The sequence below is a fragment of the Oryctolagus cuniculus genome, chromosome 2 (assembly GCF_051225735.1).
Source record: "Oryctolagus cuniculus isolate XC-2025 breed Fujian yellow rabbit chromosome 2, ASM5122573v1, whole genome shotgun sequence".
NCBI classification, from domain to species: Eukaryota; Metazoa; Chordata; class Mammalia; order Lagomorpha; family Leporidae; genus Oryctolagus; species Oryctolagus cuniculus.
Genome location: NC_142868.1, coordinates 8,992,447 through 9,005,636, shown reverse-complemented (window position 1 = coordinate 9,005,636; position 13,190 = coordinate 8,992,447).

Genomic DNA, 13,190 nt, shown 5'->3' with positions numbered 1-13,190 from the left:
TTGATAATTGCTGAAACTAGATCATAGATACATAGGAATTTGTTATACTATTATTTCTGGTTTCTTTTTTGTAGGTTTAAGATCGTCCATAATTTTTAAAATATCACCCAACCTCAGAAAGAATAGCATTAGACAAAAATACCATTGAACTTAAAGTGAAGAAAAACCTTGTACGGCTACAATTTCTTCCCAGTGTCCTAGTGAGGAGTGATGAGCTGATATCAGAACTAGAGGACGGAAGGTCTCTTTGCCTATCCCAAATCAGTTTTGATAGCTTTAATGGAGGAGATCCAAGATGGTTGAAGAGGGAGAAGCTGCACTGGCCTTAACCACAGGATCCCAGAAAAACTAAAGAAAACTACATTCCCAGGGGACTGATGGCACAACATTTCCAGTGGACATTGGATAGACCAGAACAGAGACTCCGTGGAGCAACAAGGAGAGAGAGCAGACGAGGTACTGCCTGCTACGCTGTCAGCCACTCCTGTAGCCACGTAGCCAGATGCCAGCCAGCAAGCCCCATCGTGTCAGAGTAAGCTGAGAGGAGGCGGCCATGGCCCCCATCACTGGCAGCTTTAACAGAGAGGGAATTCCACGGTCCCCACGGGCATCAAGTTCAGCCTAGGGCGTGAGCAGGGGGTTCTGATAAATACTTTGCTCTAGGAAGGTAGGCCACATTGCCTGCCTTCCCACACTCAATTTGCTGTGGTGGAGATGGGGAACCGCAGCTACAAACATTTTGGTAGTAATCTGTTCAGTCCAAAATCAGCAACATAGACAACTGCCAATGCTTGAAAAGTTTCTTTTTCTGCCCCCATCTCTTTTCCAAGCAATTCCAAGGGAATTGATATTAAATTAAAACAGACAACCTCCATTTTCTTTCAAGAGAGATTTATGACCACTGTCTACAGAGTTTCCAGCCATGAGATGAACTGTAAAGCAAAATGTTTTAAAATAATATATTTAAAGCAAAGCAATGCTATGTACAATTAATGTAAAAATGATCAGAAGTGATAGTTGCTGAGTAAAAGTAAAAGCAGAGACGAGGGAGCTATCAGAGTAACAGCATCTCAAGAAGCAGCAACCTGACAGCAAGAAGCACAAATCAACACAGCGATCAGGCATATTCATGACTTCATGACTCTCTGTTCTTAATCAGACATCTGCAAGCGGAGCTCAAGCCTCTTTGCCACTGGTCAGGGCAGGCCCTTAAGATTCCACCCTGATGCCCCTTCAGCCTCTGTGAGCTTCTCCTCACCCCACCCCAACACTCACTATTTCACCAACACCCCGAACCCCAGCCCAACCCCTCCCCTTATCCAGGACTTCTCCCTCTTCCTAGAATACCCATGACCTACCCTGGCTAGGGTAAAGCTTGCTAATGCTCAGTTTCCCACGCACATGCAAGGTCCTTGGAACCACTTCCCCCAGGGTGTTTTCCAACCAGATACAGGGCATTTTCCTCTGACTTCCAACAAAAGAGAAAGTAAAATTCTGCAGTAGCTCTCCAGCCAACCTGAAACAACCCCGATCCCATTTACCCAAGGACACTGTGTCAGCACACTGTTTATTCCAGGTTCTGGGGAGATGACAGAGAACACGACAGACCATCCCTGCGTTAAGAGGTACTCCAAAATCAGGGTTCTCAACCAGGGGCAATTCTTCCCCAGGGGACATTTGGCAATGTCTAGAAACATATTTTATTGTCATGTCTGGGAAGAGTGCTACTGGCATCTAGTGGGTAGATGCCAGGGCTGCTGTCACACAACCTAAAACTCACAGGACAGCCCCCACCACTAAGAATTAACTGGCCCCAAAATGTCAGCAGTGCCAAAGTTGAAAGGTTTGCACTAAATAGACAAATAAATAAATAGGATCATTTTAGGGACTAGTAAGAGCCATGACACAAATAAACAGGGGTATGTGCTGGAGTTGGGGGGAGGGATGGGGATGTCTCTCTAAATTTCAGCAAAATCTACTGGAGAGAAGAGTGAATGCTTTCTAACCCTGGGTGGAGCCTGCAGAAACTAAGACTGTAACAAGCCAGGCTGTCCAAGCACCTGCTGCTCAGTGGGTGTCATCTGCAATAACACCGTATGAAACTGAATTCTCACCTTGTGCTCAGGACTGGCTCAGAGATCCATTCTATTCACCATCTCACTGAACCCATCTCTTAATGTGAATTTCTCATTCTCCCAAATTGAAATTAACTTAGGAACATGGATGGGATTTTATTCTTCTTTAAAGAAATCTGCAAAGTCATGCACACAAATGAATGAATGAGAATGAATGATCTCTGCAGGGCAGGATGAGAAGTTCAGGAGCTGAGCTCTGCCTGCCCAAGGAGACTTAGGGTAGTCTATTGTGTCACAGGGTTGCTGTAGCAAAATGACACAAACTGGGTGGATTAAAACAGCAGAAGTTATTTTCTCACAGTTCTGGAGAGAAGTTCAAACTCAAGGTGTGACCAGGACCCTGCTCCTTTGGAGATTCTAGATAGAATTCTTCCTTGCATCTTGCAGCCTCTCACTGTGGCTCACAGTTTTCAACGTGCCTTGAATCCCAGCTGCATCTTGAATCCCAGAGCCTTTGCCTCTGTTGTCACATGGTCTTCCTCCTGTGTGTCTCTGCCTCTTCGCATAAGTACACCTATCATACTGGACAACAGCCCACCTTAAGGACCTTATCTCAGCCTGATTACATCTGCAAAGACCCTATTTTCAAATAAGGTCACATTTATGGATACCAGGAGTAATGACTTCAACATATAATTTTGGAGGACACAATTCTTCATCTAGTAGATAGAAGGGATGGGTTGGAAGGCCACTACCCTCTATACCAAAAGCAGTTCAGCAGCAGTGAGAGCCACACCAGCCAACCCCCACCCAAATAAAAGGGGCTGTGAAGCCCTTAATAAGATTAGAGCCGCTGCAGAGAGGTGGCAGTGCCAGAACTCTGGGTTCTATGGTCTTCATGGTGCAGCCTACTGGTGCAAGTAGAAGCCACAGTTTCCTTGGCATTCATCTGTCTTCTCTGGTTCCTTACACAAGAAATGGAAGATGTCAATAAACCCTTCACTTTCCCAGGTCCATGCAGGGACTGAGCACCGTCTCACACACTCATCTCATGTGAGCCATCCACTAACCTGTAAGAAGGCAGAAGCAGGACCAAGGCCCCTCTCCCAAAGGTTCAGATGCCTCTTCCATCAGGTGTCAATTGCAGCACTTATCCTCACTTGCTGGGCTAGGAGCCCCTGACGCTATGGATGAAAAATATCTGACACATAGTGAGGTCTCAGTAATCTTTCATCAGTAAACCAGTAACCTTCCTAGCATTAATGTAACCTAAGTTTCTCCTTCTGAACACACAGTTTCCTCTACTTTTAAATACATGCCCAAGTCCTCATCCTCCATGTTTCTTTAGGAAAGACAGGGCCTTCCTCATGTCCATGCAACTTCCCTGGTTGAGAAGGAATTTTTGGGCTGTGTGTGTGTGTGTGTGTGCATTGTGTGTAGCCTCCTGGTAGTGGCCCGTCATCTCCAGTTCCAAGTACCTCCTCTCCAGTTCCTCTAGCCTAACTGGATATCTCATTGATATTCTTGCTGGCTGATTTCTGGTCTGCCTCTACATTTCGTCAACTCAAACATGGACAGAGCCTCCCACCACCACCTCATTTCTAAAATCACCCAAACACAAAGCTTCCCTCCCAGGTAATCACTGTATTGGTGCCACAAAGCTATGTCTCCAATTCTCCAAATGGCCCTCTCCCTACACCCCAATCACCAGGCTCCAAGCATCATCCTTATCCAGCTCTTTGACTTCAACCATCCAAGTTTCTAAGATACTCAAGAAGGACCTGAAAAAAAAAAACTATTTTTTATTACAAAGAACAATTTTAAATCCCCTTGATCAATCTCTCTATCCCAAAGTAGGCCCAGGAGCCTTATCTTTTATAGTAAAAGGCTCATTGAATAATAAAAAAAAAAAAGCGTGAATTCCACCATGGTCCTGAGAATGCAGAAATGACATGTTATATAAAGAGACTCTTTCTTCTCACCACGTAGAGTAGATCCTTAATGCCTATTGGTTTCTCAAATGCAGACTGGGAAAGTATGGCCAGAGAGGTTAGTTGACTTGTCAAAGAACTGAGCGATTGAACATACGTGAAGCATTGACATATCTGTAGCAAAGGTCAGGAAAGTGGCTCCCCTGGACCAGAACCCAGAACCCAGAGCTGCTGACCAAGCGCCAGCTGGGCTCTGAGTGCCTGGAAATTTGAGGAGGAAACTTCCTTTCCTGAAAGGGCTAAAGCTCCCAGCTCATGGAGGAACTGCTGTGCCAAGAGCTGTCTCTTCCTGGTCTTGCGCTGTTCATCCACACCACATTGAGACTCCCACCTTAGACTCTCACCTTGAGTTCTACTTTTCTATGAACCACCTTTGAACTAAACTGCCTACTCATCACTGCTAACAGTTTTCACCACATGTGTTAGAATCCAGCAACAGAAGCAGACATTGGCCACCTAAGATTTAAGAGTTTTAAAGGATATTGACAACTAGTAGAATTTTAGGGAAAGCTGAAGGCCCAGGCTCGGAGATGCACAGCCAAGAGATATCCCTCAAAAAGTAGACTATGAAGGAACTCTGGAGCTTCGTGGTGCAATAGAGTGAAGGTGGAATTAGCTGAGAAGATGACAGCCTAGAAGACTGAGAACCAGGTGGGACCAAGAAAGAAGTGATGAGAGTCTGAACTAAGTCAGATGTTACTGAGATGGACAGACATGAACAGACTCAAAAGGCAGGGGCCAGCACTGTGGTGCAGGGGGTTAACGCCCTGGCCTAAAGCGCTGGCATCCCATATGGGCACTGGTTCGAGTCCCGGCTGCTCCTCTTCCAATCCAGCTCTCTGCTATGGCCTGGGAAAGCAATGGAAGATGGCCCAAGTCCTTGGGCCCCTGCACCCACGTGGGAGACCGGAAAGAAGCTCCTGGCTCCTGGCTTCGGATTGGCGCAGCTCTGGCCGTTGTGGCCATCTGGGGAGTGAACCAGCAGATGGAAGCCCTCTCTCTGTGTGTGTGTCTCTCTCTCTGTAACTGTCTTTCAAATAAATAAAATAAATCTTTTAAAAAATGGCAATTGGAAGGGCAAACTGACATTTACAGACTAATTAGATGGACTTAGGGAACAGAAGATTCTAAATGATGCTCTAGTGGCTAGCAAGGTAACGAGATGAATGTTGGTGCCACTGACAACAGAGATGGCATCTGGAGAAACAGAGACGGAGCTGGCTGGCAGAAGGAGGGATGAGGGAAGTCCAGTGTATACTGGGGTACCAGTCCCTCCAAGGATGTCCATCAGTGAGTGGGCTGGGGCTAAAGGGACATTCCAGGAAGGAAACAGAACAAGTGTTTACAGACTGCCCAAGGAGAGATTATAGATAACAAAAATGAATCCCCCCTCCATGCCACTGTGGCTGGAAGTCTTTGACTCTGGTAAATCTTATTAAATCCCACACCCACACAAAAAAAGAAGCAAGGGCAGGGTCACAGCAACAGACTTGTGCTAGTCTGCTTGGGATTTCCTGGGTTTATAACTAAAAGTCTCTGGTCATAGAAAACCCCTCAGCCTCAGACAAGTCTGAATCTACCATGCAAGGAAGAAGAAATGACATGAGAGAAAGAGGATTTGCCCTGGTCTTCTAACTGGTTGGTTGCAAAATCATGGCTGGAACCTAGATTTCCTAACTTCCAAGCCATTGATTGCACTTTCGTCATCCTCTGCCAGACAAGAGCTAAAATGAATGAAAATATTAGAAAGGTATAAATGTCCAAATCCTAAATTCTTGACCCACTAGTTATAAGACTTTAGGCAAGCTAATTATTCCCTCTGAACCTGAACTTCCTTACCTAAAAATCAAAAGCAGATGTGGTAGGCATTTAGCAGTGGTTAAGCAATTCCTTGGGATGCGCATATCAGTATGCCTAAGTTTGAGTCCCAACTTTTCTACTACTTCCAACTTCCTGATGATGGGCATCCTTGGAGGCAGCAGGTTATGGCTTGAGTAGTTGTGGTCCTTGGCACCCATGTGAGAGACCTGGATTGAGTTCCTGCCTTCTGGCTTCAGCCTGGCCCAGTCCTGATAGTTGTGAGCACTGGGAGAATAAACCAGCAGATGAGAGATTCATTCTCTCTCTCTCTCTCTCTCTCTCTCTCTCTCTCTCTCTCTCCTTTTAAAGTAAATACCAAATCTGAACAAAATAAAAATAAAAACACAGAGTCAGCCAAAAGCATGGATTCTGCCAGTAAGCTGACAAGAGCAGGAAAAAGCTATGGATAAGTGGGCCTCTCCCCTGATTTTAAGATCAAATCCCAAATCTCAAGAGTGCTAAATCTCCCACAGCCCAGCCCTCACACTAGTCAGAAGACTTTAACCCTCGCGAAAGTGTCTTCACCAATCCCTTGGGGAAAAAAATGGTCCCACTACAAAACTGTCTGGAGTAAAATATATTTCCTCCAGAAAATGTTGGTGGATTTACCACTGGGTCATTCATCTGTTAAAAAGCAGAATGGCATTTATTGCCAATTGCTGTTTATGGGAAAAAAGAAACAGAGAGCCTAATAAGCTTGGTTAATTTTTTTCTTTTATTGCTCCAGCAACTGCACTAAATACTCCATCTGCTTTTCTTACACACTTTGGAGACTATTCTGAACTTCCCAAGTACCACCCAGAAGGAGCCAGCCCACCATGTGCTGCTGCTTTAGGAAGAGGTTCTGAGAACCACCCAAGGAATCCTCCCTGCTGGGGTGGGGAGTGGAAGTGGGGAAGTGGGCCTTGGACCACTGAACAGTTCACAAAATCGAAGCTGTAACTTAAAAATCAGGGCCAGCTTCATGGTGCATTAGGTTAAACTGCCATTTGCAATACCAGCATCCCATATGGGAGCAACAGTTTGAGTCCCAGCTGTTCCATTTCCAATCCGACTTCCTGTTAATGTGCCCAGGAAGGCAGCAGAAGATGGCCCCAATCCTTGGGCCCCTGCCACTCACATGCGAGGCCAGGATGGAGTTCCAGAGTCCAGGCCATCTGGGGAGGGAACCAGCAGATGGAAGAGCTCTCTCTCTCTCTCTCTCTTTCACTCTCTGTCACTCTGCCTTTCGAAGAAAATACAATATATCTTCTTAAGACAGTAAAATAAAAATAACGGTCTATCAGTAGATGGGTAAGTTATGTGCAGTGATGTGGCTAAATTGTTTAAAACTATGCCAGGTTTTCACTGTTTTTAAGGCACGTAGAACAGCAGAGCCATGTTACAAAGTAAGGGCTGTGCAGTCAGATTGAGATCTTCAGCCCCAATAAACTTTTTTTTAAAGATTTATTTATTTATTTGAAAGTCAGAGTTACACAAAGAGAGGGGAGACAGAGAGAGAGAAAGTCCTCCATCCGATGGTTCACTTCCCAAATGGCCGCAACGGTTGGAGCTGTGCCAATCTGAAGCCAGGAGCCAGGAGCTTCTTCCAGGTCTCCTACACAAGTGCAGAGGCCCAAAGACTTGGGCCATCTTCTACTGTTTTCCCAGGCCATAGCAGGAAGCTGGATCAGAAGTGGAGCAGCCAGGTCTTGAACCGGTGCCTATATGGGATGCTGGCGCTTCAGGCCAGGGCATTAATCCACTACACCACAGCACCCCCCCCCCCCCAATACACTTTAACTGCATGGATGCAGTGAAAATTTGGGAACACCTGAAAGACATATTCCAAGCTCATCCCTCCATCCCATTGCATAACACACACACACACACCCTGATGCCCCCTGCAAATTTCACTTATTAACTGCGTAAGGAAGCAAGAGTATTTGCTATAGATCATACACTGCTCTCTCAGGGGCATGATGCTGAGCAAACAGCACCTCAAACACCTATTTTTCAAGCCCTACTCTAAGATGTAAGTGACCTTCCTGGCCAAGGCTGTCCAAAAGAACTTCCAGATAGGATTATTTATAATCTGCACCATTCAGTAGAGTGGCCATTTGCCATGTGTGGCAAATGTACACTTGAAATGGAGTTCAGGGTACTGGAGTACTGAATTTTAATTTTGTATAATTCTCTTTTTAAGATTATTTATTTAAAATGCAGAAATATATAGAGAGAAGGGAGAGAGAGAGAGAGGATCTTCTATCTGCTGGTTCACTCCCCAATGGCCACCAGTGGCCGGAGCTGGGCCAGGCTGAAGCCAGGAGCCAGGAGCTTCTTCCCAGTCTGACATGGGTGTGAAGTAGGCAGGCACACAGGCTAAAATTGATTAGATTTGTGAGCTGGAAGACCACGCCTTCGCCACGCCCCTGTGTGACCTCACACCCTACCTGATACCCCCACCACACCCCCATGTGACATCAGGCTCTACCTGACCATACCTGAGCGCCCACCTGGCCACAAGCCACTTCCCTGTGGAAGTGTCGCAAAAGGCTCGCTGGCGCTCTCTCTCTCTCTCTCTCTCTCTCTGCCTCTGCTTTGCTGCCAGTGATAAGCAGTGGATAGCAGCTCAAGGCGCTTGCTGCACGTGGCTTTGCCTGCTCTCTGAGTGGTATGGATGCTACCCTAGTTTCTGGACTTTCCCCTCTCTCCAACCTGAACTAAACCCTCACTTTCCTAGATACCTCTCGCACTAAATAAAAGCTTTAAACATACCATGCTGCCTCGTTCATCTGTGCCGGTATTTAGAATTCTTCTCTAAATATTATGCAAGAACCCTCCTGGGCTTACTAATATTGGGGATCTATTAGTAAGCATATGGAGAAATCATATGGCACCCCAAATTCCGGCAGCACATGTGACACCCCAGATAGCACTTCTGGGGAACTTTAAAGGGCCACATTTCTGTATAAATTTTAGGGGGTCATGTCTGATTTCAGGTGTACAGGCCCAAGCACTTGGGCCATCTTCTGCTGCTTTCCCAGGTGCATTAGCAAGGAACTGGATCAGAAGTAGAGCAGCTGTGACTTAAACTGGGGCCCATATGGGATGCCTATTAGCCATCACAAGACACACCAAACACTGGAGTAAGAGACAGGGTTTATTGGTGAAAACCAGCAGACCTGAGGGAAGGGCAAAGAGGGAAAAGGGAGAGAAGAGTGTAAGAGAGAGAGAGAGACAAAGAGAAGAGAGACGAGAGGAGGAGAGGAGCCAAGAGAGCAGGAGAGAAGATCCAAGAGAGCACGTGTTCAGGAACAGGCCCTTTTAAAACTTTGCCCGAAGGCAGGCAGGGAAGCAGGAACAGCAAGAATCCCATTTGGATGTGGGTGGAGCTTGATAACAGCAGTTGGGCCCTGTGGCCACCTGGCTTCCAGCAATGGCAATGGGGGCTAGAGCTTAGGATGTAAATCAAGGTGTAGATCGCGCCACAGATAAAATTGCCAGTTTCCTAACAATGCCCGCACTGCAAACAGAGGCTTAACCTTCTATGCCACAGTGCCGGGCCCTGTATAATTAATAATGGCTAGTGGCTATCATATTAGCACAAACAAAGCCTGTTGGAGACCTTCACCTTTCACCTGGAAAGTGGTGATGCAAAATACATACTGTGTAAGGTTGTTTTGAGGATCACAGTGAAGCACTATAACTGACGGTCTGTGCCCCTCACCCTTTACCCAGTAAGTAGTCATTTACCAAGAATACAATAAAATGGGACGCATCATGGATTCGTCTTCACTTGGCCCTAGAGTCTGTGCTTCGAGGCATATTAACTGGGGGTGTCAGGCGACATAAGGACTCTGATCAGCACTTGTCCTGAGGCCATGGAAAAGTAATCCATCTTTTAGCGAATTTTTCCATTGGTGGCCAAGAATGTTCTGCATGAGGAAACCTATTAACTGCTTCATGCGAGTGAATATTTACAGGAAGGCAGAAAATGCTGACTTTAGCTAAGGAAAATGCTCCTCTATGGAGTTTTACGGCTGATTAATGCCCCAGAATTTCATTGAAGGGATTTATAGATAAAGGTTACTAACTAACTGCTCAAGCGTACTTTCAAACATATTTTCACAGACTTGATGCTCTGTTCAACATGTGGCACGAAGCTTCCAAGAGGCGAAAGGAGAGCTCTTCTACTGAACCATTGCATAAAATCAACACTCCATGGTTTTCAGCACTCAGAGGATTTCACAAAGTCTAAGACGCTCAGTCTCATGAGAACTTCCAGGGTCATCTCATCCCATGCCCTCCAGTGCTGACATCCGCCCAACACACTGGTTCCAGCTGGAACAACTCCTGTGATGGGGGCTATCCCTGTGTCCTGCGGCAGCTCTTTTCATTTCAGAATCTTGCGCCATCGTCAGAAAGAGCTTTCCTTAATAGTCAGGGGATTCCAATGGAATTTGGGGTCTAAGATACTTGTTTTCTTCCCCAAAACTTTATCTTTAGCAAGAACACAAAGGCTGCCCTCCTTCCTTTGGAAGCTCCAAATTTACTATGAGAATAGCAAGGAAGTTCCTCCAGAGCTCACAGCTTATTATGAAAACAAGTTATCTGCCCCACCCTTAGCAGGCCAGACAGGATGGAGAATTGTAAATGGGGTCTTTTGATGGTTTTTGTCTCCGCCTGGTAACCAATTGCCAATCTGATCCTTAAGCTTTTATTTCCTTCGAAATTGTACTTGAAGCCAACTGCCACCAGTCCCCTTTGGGTTTTCCTCTCTTGGAATCCCCCTCCATACCATTCTGGCTGGAGATCCTTTATTCTAATACTTTTTTTTTTTTTTTTTTTGACAGGCAGAGTGGACAGTGAGAGACGGAGAGAAAGGTCTTCCTTTGCCATTGGTTCACCCTCCAATGGCCACCACAGCCGGCGTGCTGTGACTGGTGCACCGTGATGATCAGATGGCAGGAGCCAGGTACTTATCCTGGTCTCCCATGGGGTGCAGGGTCCAAGTACTTGGGCCATCCTCCACTGCACTCCCGGGCCACAGCAGAGAGCTGGACTGGAAGGGGGGCAACCAGGACAGAATCCGGCGCCCCGACCAGGACTAGAACCTGGTGTGCCGGCGCCGCAAGGCGGAGGATTAGCCTAGTGAGCCACAGAGCCGGCCCTTTATTCTAATACTTTTAAATCTAAAAAAAAAAAAAAAAAAAAAAAAAAAGCTTCCCATGGTACACTATGCTCCAGTGAATACCATGGTATCTTAGGAGAGTTTGGGGCTCTGCTATTTTCAACTCTGTGAAACATAAAACATGGATTTTAAAGCTGTAATGCACTGTTGCTGGGAAGACTCAGCTAGCTGGAAAAGCAGTGTGGTATGATCTGTTCATTCCATCCCCTTCCACTGGCTCTGTTTCAACAGCTCTGGTGTGCCCAGATGATTGATAATTTCTCTGCACCCATCCCCACAAGGGTAATAGTGGTAGCTGCAGCAGTGCAAGGAGTCCCACAACTACTGTGAGAACATTAATTTTACTGCTATCATTATCCCTAATTCCTCTTCCACAGACTTGTAAATATGTGAATGTGTGCCATGCCACTTAATCAAGCTCAGTAGCCTTATTTACTTCCTCATCTGTCATCTGTTAGAGGTTGCTGCACCTTATGGTCTCCATGATTGAACAAGAATGGCTTGGTGTGCCAATGGATGGCTGACCCATGGAACTGCAGCATTAATGATGTCTAGAAGTTGGCCATCACTCCAGCCTCACTTCCCATGACGGTAATGATATTGGTGCTGCCAGTGGTGACATCACAGCTAACATGATAGAATTGATTTTTGAGGCTGACTATCAAATACTTAGTGAAGAAAATTACATTTAATCTTCACAGCAATAGAATAAGGTAGATATTGTTATGATTACCTACATTTGATAGACAATTGAGCAGAGAAGTTAAATAATTTCCCCAATGAGAATACAAGTGAGCTGAAAATAATCTAGACAAATGAACCTCAGATTTTATGCTGTTTTCCTCTACATAGTAGAACTGTTAGGAGTACAGGCTCTTGAAGCAGCCAGGAGGAGCTCATCAAAGGCAGAGAGACTGGCAAGAGATTATTATATAGTGACAGTCCCAGTGAAAGCAAAGAGACCTTGTGTTAGCTGTCACAAAACACACCGAACACTGGAGTAAGGAAAAGGGTTTATTGGGGAAAACTCAGTAGACCAGAGGGAAGGGGCGAAGAGGGAAAAAGAGAAAAGGAGACTGTAAGAGAGAGAGACAGAGAAGAGAGAGAAGAGAGACGAGAGGAGGAGAGGAGCCAAGAGAGAGAGCCAAGAGAGCAGAGAGAAGCCAAGAGAGAAGAACCAAGAGAGCATGTGTTCAGGAACAGGCCCTTTTAAAACTTTGCCCGAGGGCGGGCAGGGAAGCAGGAGCAGCAAATCCCATTAGGATGGGGGTGGAGCTTGACCACAGAGGTTGGGCCATGTGGCCACCTGGCTAAAACTGTGCCAGTTTCCTAACACCTTGAGCTGAAAGTGGAGAGAAAAAGGATAGGATTCATCAAACTTGAAAGACAGAATTCACAAGACTTGGTGTTTTCTTGGATGTGGGATGGTTGAAACTTTCTCTAAAAGAAGGAAAGAGGGAAGAACAGTAAGACCAATGTCCATCAGAATTAACAATGAAGCTCTTGCAAATTTGCAAAATGCTAGAAAATAAAGTCAATGGACAAAACAATGTCAGTGCTTTTTAAAGAGAAAAGATAATCACCTTCATAATAATCAATTTGAAAAAAAGAATAAGTTTGATCATTGGAATCACCAGAATGAATCATGCGTGTGAAGATTCTTCCCAGAGACACAGCTTCAACCTCTCTATCTCCAACTTCTATAACATGCTTTTTCAGCTGACAGTCCTTTTGCTTTATAGAATGCCCCCTTCCAAATAAAGCTGCCATGTCTTCTGCTCCAGAGGCCTCTTTTTCTCACTTCTAAATCTGGTCCAGTCTTCTCCATTCCAGTTCAGGCTCCAGCATTTCATTTAGGTTTCTCAGAACCATGAATATACATCCTCATTCTGGGATTCTGCATTCTGTGTGTCTGTCCCAAATTCTTTAATCAGTTGGAGCAGCTATCATTTATTGAGTACCTATAAGGGCATAAGCAATGCTTGAGCACTTTGCATGTATCGAACATTTACTCTTTTCCTGACTCTGTGAGGCAGGTGCTAGTACCATCCCCATTTTTACAGGCAGAAGCAGAAATCAAGGAACTTGCCA